The sequence below is a fragment of the Capra hircus genome, chromosome 7 (genome assembly GCF_001704415.2).
Source record: "Capra hircus breed San Clemente chromosome 7, ASM170441v1, whole genome shotgun sequence".
NCBI classification, from domain to species: domain Eukaryota; kingdom Metazoa; phylum Chordata; class Mammalia; order Artiodactyla; family Bovidae; genus Capra; species Capra hircus.
In genome coordinates, this window is record NC_030814.1 from 49,599,692 (window position 1) to 49,605,806 (window position 6,115).

At 50.7% G+C, this 6,115-nt stretch overlaps 1 non-coding gene across 1 annotated transcript; it reads right to left on the reverse strand.

Annotated features, from left to right (window-relative positions):
• MIR145 (microRNA 145) lies at positions 5,537 to 5,624 on the reverse strand. The gene has a single exon (NR_129592.1). It is a non-coding gene; the product is annotated as a microRNA 145 (primary transcript).

Genomic DNA, 6,115 nt, shown 5'->3' on the forward strand with positions numbered 1-6,115 from the left:
AACTTAAATTCAGTCTCAGAGGCCCACTGGGAGCCCTGGGCATGTTTATCTTGGAGGAGAAGAAAGAAGCCAAAGCCACTGTTTGTACATCTCTGTGTCAACTACAAATTGGCACTTACCAAGAGCATCACCAAGGACTAAACAACAAAGGCATTTGCCATCTGCCTCTACAGAGATTGAAACTCATGCTGCTTCAGCTATTGACCTTCAACAATCCCTAAGGGAGTTGAGGGTAGAGAGAGAGAGAGAGAGAGAGAGAGAGAGACACTCTGTTCTCCAGGGAATCTGGTGGGACAGGTCTTTAGATAGTTGGATGTTTTTAGGAACAGATTTTATGATCTCAATCCTTGCATCTCCTCATATTTAGAGAAGCACTAAATCCCTTCATGGTGACATCAGATCCTCACGAGGAACAAAAAAACCTTTTGTAAAATGAGTACTTCATGGTATTGAACTCCCCCCTCACCAAAACCTTGTATACTGGCCTTCCCCCACTGCCGCTTTGGAGCAGTCTCTCCGAGCTGAGATGCTGCCTCCCAGGCTGCAGTCCTCATTCTGCCCCAAATAAAACTTCACTCACAACTCTCAAGTTGTGCGTCTTTTTTAGTTCATATCTGTGGGCAGCAAAGGAGCTAGGGAAAATGACAGAGCTTTTACTCCAAGAGAAGGACCTCCTAACAATCCCTGCTGATCAAGGACATAGCCTGGCTGGTAGGATGGTGAGGTCCTTGTCACTGGAGGTATGCAAATTGATGTGCATGCCCATCTGTCAGAAACTGTGTCATGAGCAGGCGAAGGAAACAGACTTCAGAGTGGTAGATGGATTAAGGCAAAGGGGACAGTTTCTAAATTAATACAGCTATGGTTCCTTCCAGGCTCCCACAGACTGGAGTGCAACTGACATGGCTCTTGATGTCCCCAAAGTGAGGCCACTTAGGTGCCATCCCCATATTTTACATAGAAGGAGCAAATTCAGACCAATCCCCTCCCTGCTGGGTTGATTTTCACTGTGCCTGCCTCCGTGACCTGGAGCAGGGCTGTCTAGGTCTGAAATGCCCAGACAGGCCCGAGTCCCCTCTTCTGTCCACTCTCCTTTCACAGCAAGGAGATTAGCTTGCACAGGCTGCTAGCCAGGCCCCTAGGACTCCTGGAGGCATGCAACCTTCCCTGGACTAGACTGACTGTCTTCCTCTCAGCTTCCGGCTCTGGATCCCTCAGGGTCAGAGCAGTCCTTTTCACCTCCTTTGTCTGCATCCTCGGGCCATGTGTTAGTTGCTTGTGTCCGACTCTTTGTGACCCCATGGACTGTAGCCCACCTGGCTCCTTTGTCCATGGGATTCTCCAGGCAAGAATACTGGAGTGGGTTGCTGTTTCCTTCTCCAAAAAGCATCCTTGGACCATAGCCTGTAGCAATTTTGGAGTGCCCTTCTTAAAACAAGCATCAAGTGAGATCATGAGATAAGTGTTTTGAGATGCAGTGTGCATATGTGCTAAGTCACTTCAGTCGTGTCTCACTTTACCACCGCATGGACTGTAGCCCGCCAGGCTCCTCTGTTCCTGGGATTCTTCAGGCAAGAATATTGGAGGGAGTTGCCATGCTCTCCTCCAGGGGATCTTCCCCACCCAGGGATGAAACCCCTGTCTCTTTTGTCTCCTGCATTGGTAGGCGGGTTCTTGACCACTAGCGTCACCTGGGAAACCCCCTTTGGAGATGCAGAATCCTATGCAAATATGTTAGATAATGGTCTTTGATAACAACAAGCACTTCTTTCTAAGTTAGCGTGTCTTTCCAGGGTGGGCCACAAGAAGGCACCGCTTCCTTCTTGCGTGCGTCACGCCCCCAGGAGGCACCTGGTCCCGGCTACCCTGTCAGTGAAAGGAGGTGCCGGTCTTCACTGCTGGAAGATCTGTCACCAGACTTGTCAGGGGGTGCCAATTCCTTCTCCCTACAGGACAGAGGCCCATGGCTTGCCTGGGCATGTCGGGACGTATTTGAGAGAGTGTTATGGCTGTGTTCAGAAGTGGTCTTGACGCTGAAATTCTGGAAGAGAAGTGCGAGACCTCACACCTGTGTGCGTGTGTGTGTGTGTGTGTGCGTTCGTGTATGTGTGTGTAGCGAGTCCTCCTCACAAGGCGGAGTTCTCTGGTTGTCTGGTTGTGTGTGTGTGTGTGTGTGTGTGTAGCGAGTCCTCCTCACAAGGCGGAGTTCTCTGGTAGTCTGGTTGTGTGTGTGTGTGTGTGTGTGTGTAGCGAGTCCTCGCAAGGCGGAGTTCTCTGGTTGTGTGTGTGTGTGTAGCGAGTCCTCACAAGGCGGAGTTCTCTGGTTGTCTGGTTGTGTGAGTGTGTGTGTGCGCGAGTCCTCACAAGGCGGAGTTCTCTGGTTGTCTGGTTGTGTGTGTGTGTGTGTGAGCGAGTCCTCCTCACAAGGCGGAGTTCTCTGGTTCTCTGGGTGGGTGTGTGTGTGTGTGTGTGTGTGTGTGTGTGTGTGTGCGCGCGCGCGCGCGCGAGTCCTCCTCACAAGGTGGAGTTCTCTGGTAGTCTGGTTCACTGCTGTGTCCCCAGCAATGGGCGCATCCAGGCGCCCAGTCAAGAAGGCTGGCAGGGGTAAATGGAGAGGACACAGCTTTGCCGGACATTTGCTGAAGCTCGCACCCAACCCTCCCTCCACTCCGGGGAAATCTCAAACCACAGAGCAGAACCTGCCTGCGGGAGTCAGAAAGCTGTGTCTTACCGATAATGCCCCAGGGGTGCGAGGGAAAGTTCTAGAAGGACTTCAGCAGGACCAGGCCCGTGAGTTTGGAGGAGGCCCCAGAGACTGACGCTCCAAAGCTGAACAAGAACAGGGTGTGTCGTCGGGGCGTGGGGTGTGGTGGACGGCTGGGTGGTGGCGGGGGAGTTCTCCATCCTGCCTCTTCCTCATCCCTGTGGGTCCCCAGCTGCTCCCCTGGGCCTTGTGGGACCTTGGGCTCCTCTGCAGTGCAGCGCAGGCATGCAGGCCTTGTTTTGCGGCTCAAAGGAGCATTGAGGGGAGGCCCTGGGCATCTGGGAATCAGCAGGTAGGAAGTCATGTTGATTTTTTCTCCCCCTCAGAATTTATCAGAGTTTGGAGGGTCAGCCCCAAAGGAAGAGGAGTGTGTTTAAAATGTCCGCACAGTTGGGATGATGCCTGTGGTGCAGCTGATATTGCATTCACTCTGATTCCTGGCACCGTGTGAGGTGTGATTTCAGAGTCTGTCTCGCCTCCTCCACCCGGTCAGTCACACCTTTGGGACTGAAGGGGAGAGGCTGCTGCGTGGCCAGGCTCCTCAGCCTGCGCCTTGGCCCCAGCCCGAGGGGACCTCACCTTGGGGGACGTTCCCCCTCCCCTTGATGGGTGTTCTCAGACACTGCCTGGCACCTTCCTGGAGTTTCTGACTATCCTGGTGTGGGTCCTGGTTGCTGTGTAGCTGGCCCCTGGAAATGTCCAGCAGTGTGAAGTCACTTTAGGGTTACCTCAACTGGGGCTGTGCTGTGGGCTGGATTGTGTCCCCCAACTATGTTCATGATGAACGTCTTAAACCCCAGTACCTAGACTCTGACTTTATTTGGCGGTAGGTCTTTAAAGAAATAATTTATGTTAAATGAGACCTGTAGGTGGGCCCTAATCCAACAGGACTGGTGTCCTTGTCTGAAGAGATTAAGACACTGACATGTACTGACTGAAGACACAGGAGAACACAGCTGTCTACAAGACAGAGAGGCCTCTGAGGAAGCCAGCCCTGCTGACACCTTGCTCTTAGACATCCAGACTCTGTGATAAAGTAACATTCTATTGCTTAAGCCGCCCAGGCTGTCGCACTTTGTTACGGATGCCCTCGTGAACTAATACAGGCTGTTAGGCTGCCTTCACCTCCCCTCTCCTCCTCTCATGTTCCCCAAAAAGACACGGACACAAGTCAAGGGTCTCACACTTTATTATGGTCACGGAACACAGGAGGGACCGCTTGGGTCTCACTGAAGGTTTATTTTACCATCTGCCCCAGGGGAAGCCACAGGAGACAGCTCTACCAGCCAGACCAGGCCAAATGGGAGAGAGGGGGCAAGGGCAGGTGACAGGTATAAACACAGACTTGATTTGACTCAGTCTTACAACTGTCAGCTGTGTGATCTTCGACAAGTCTCTTAACGTCTCTGTGTCTTGGCTGCTTCATCTGTGAAGTGGAATAAGTGATAGAGCCTATCTCACTGAGTTGTTGTGAGGATTGAATGGGACAATGCTTGTGAAAGTGTTTAACACAGTGCCTGGTAAGTTGCAAATACTCAGTAAGTGGAAGCTATTATTATCATTTGGAGCAAATCAGATTTCTTCATGGTCAGACCAGCTCCAGTCTCTGAGGAGGAGAGGGATGGGAATCTGATACTTTGTAAATTGTCTGCAGCCTGGCCTGTTAAGAGAGACAGCCTGATACATAAGTGGGAGCCACCTGGTCCCTGGGAACATGGCTACTAGACCCCAAAGGAAGGACCCTGGGGTCATGGCACCTCTTGTCTCTACAAACTCCATAAAAAGCACTGGGAAGATTTTGTGAAAAGTTCTAGGATTGCCCCTGGACCACATCAGGCCTCTGGTATTCAGCCAGCATTTTCTGCATCTATTCAGATGTCTTCCTTTTATTTTTTATGTTTGTAGTTTTTACTTTTGGCTGAGTCACTGAACTCGGAACAGATCCTGGCTCTGCCTAATGCTATCTGGGTGACCAGGGGCTGGTCACTTCACCTCTCTGAACTTCACCATCTCACTGACCTTCAGGAGTTTTGAGGACAAAGCCAGGTAATGTGAGTTAAACTAAATGATGGAGACATCATTGGTAATGAAATGATGGATGGGTCTTAAGCTGGTTCAAAAGTAGTCTCTGTGTGTGTGTGTTTGTGTGTGTGAGAGATAGAGAGAGTGTGTGACTTAAGCTGGTTCAAAAGGAGTCTGTGTGTGTGTGTAGGACAGCCCAGTGTTCCTGGTTCTCCAGGGTTGTGGCAGGCATCACCACAAGAGGGCAGTCTGAGCTTTTTTGTCTTCTCTACCTTGATGAAAAATTACAAAATTTTTCTGTGGTATTCCAAATCGAACTAAAACTTACAGATTTTTAGTTTACGTTAACTGATCTAGTGAACTTTTAAAATAAATTCACATATATTTATCACTAATGTGGATTTGATATTGTGACCCCACCCCCACCACTGCTTGGCATGCTGGGAAGTGGGATGGGGGTTGGGGGAGGTGGAAAGAGACATAAGCTTTATGGTGTCCTGGTTCAACCACTGCTCAACTGAGTGTCTGGACAAATTTCCCAAGAGTAGGACAGAGGTGAAGCTCCCATTCCAGCCTCACAGGATGTTGCGAAATGGACAAAATGGAAAGCAAAGCAATTTAAAGGTCAAGAACACAGTCCTCAAGTCCTCTTACCTCCAGTGCATGGCTTTCCACGTGACCTCATGCCGTGCGTGAGCCCAAGTCCCGTGGGGGCAACTTGGGGTGGGAAGGAGGCGAATCCAGCTGTTAAACCATGACCTCAAGAACAGTATTTCCAGGAATCCCCATCTTAGCATCTAAGGGATTCCTGGGAAAACTGGACCGTGAGGACAAGGTGAGAGAGTGGCCTTCAGCACCCAGGCCTTGCCATATCTCTAAGGACCAACTGGAGTTTTCTTCTGCATCCAGCCCCATCTGCAGAAGCCAGTGTGGCCACCATGTCTGGCGGGATGTGGATGATTGCTTCAGGGGAGGGGGTAGTGACTGGAACTTCAGTGTCCCTGGAAAGTACCTTCCTGTAGTCAGAGGCCATGTTGTCGACCAGAAATCATCTAGTAACACCCCACCCCCTGGTTCAGTTGCCATGGATTGTGTGTTCCTGAGTCTCCAGCCAGAGGGAGGGTTCTACTCGAAACCACCTGGACAGTTCTGGTTCCCAGTCTGTTTGGCACCTTCCTTACCGGTGACCTCCAGCAACTCACTTAACCTCAGTCTTCCCCAATTATAAAATGGGACGGTATAGGACCTGCTTGAAAGGTGAGATAAATACAATGGTGGGGGGCGGGAAGAAGAGGAAGGAAGTCTATAGGATTACTGGAAAATGTCTCA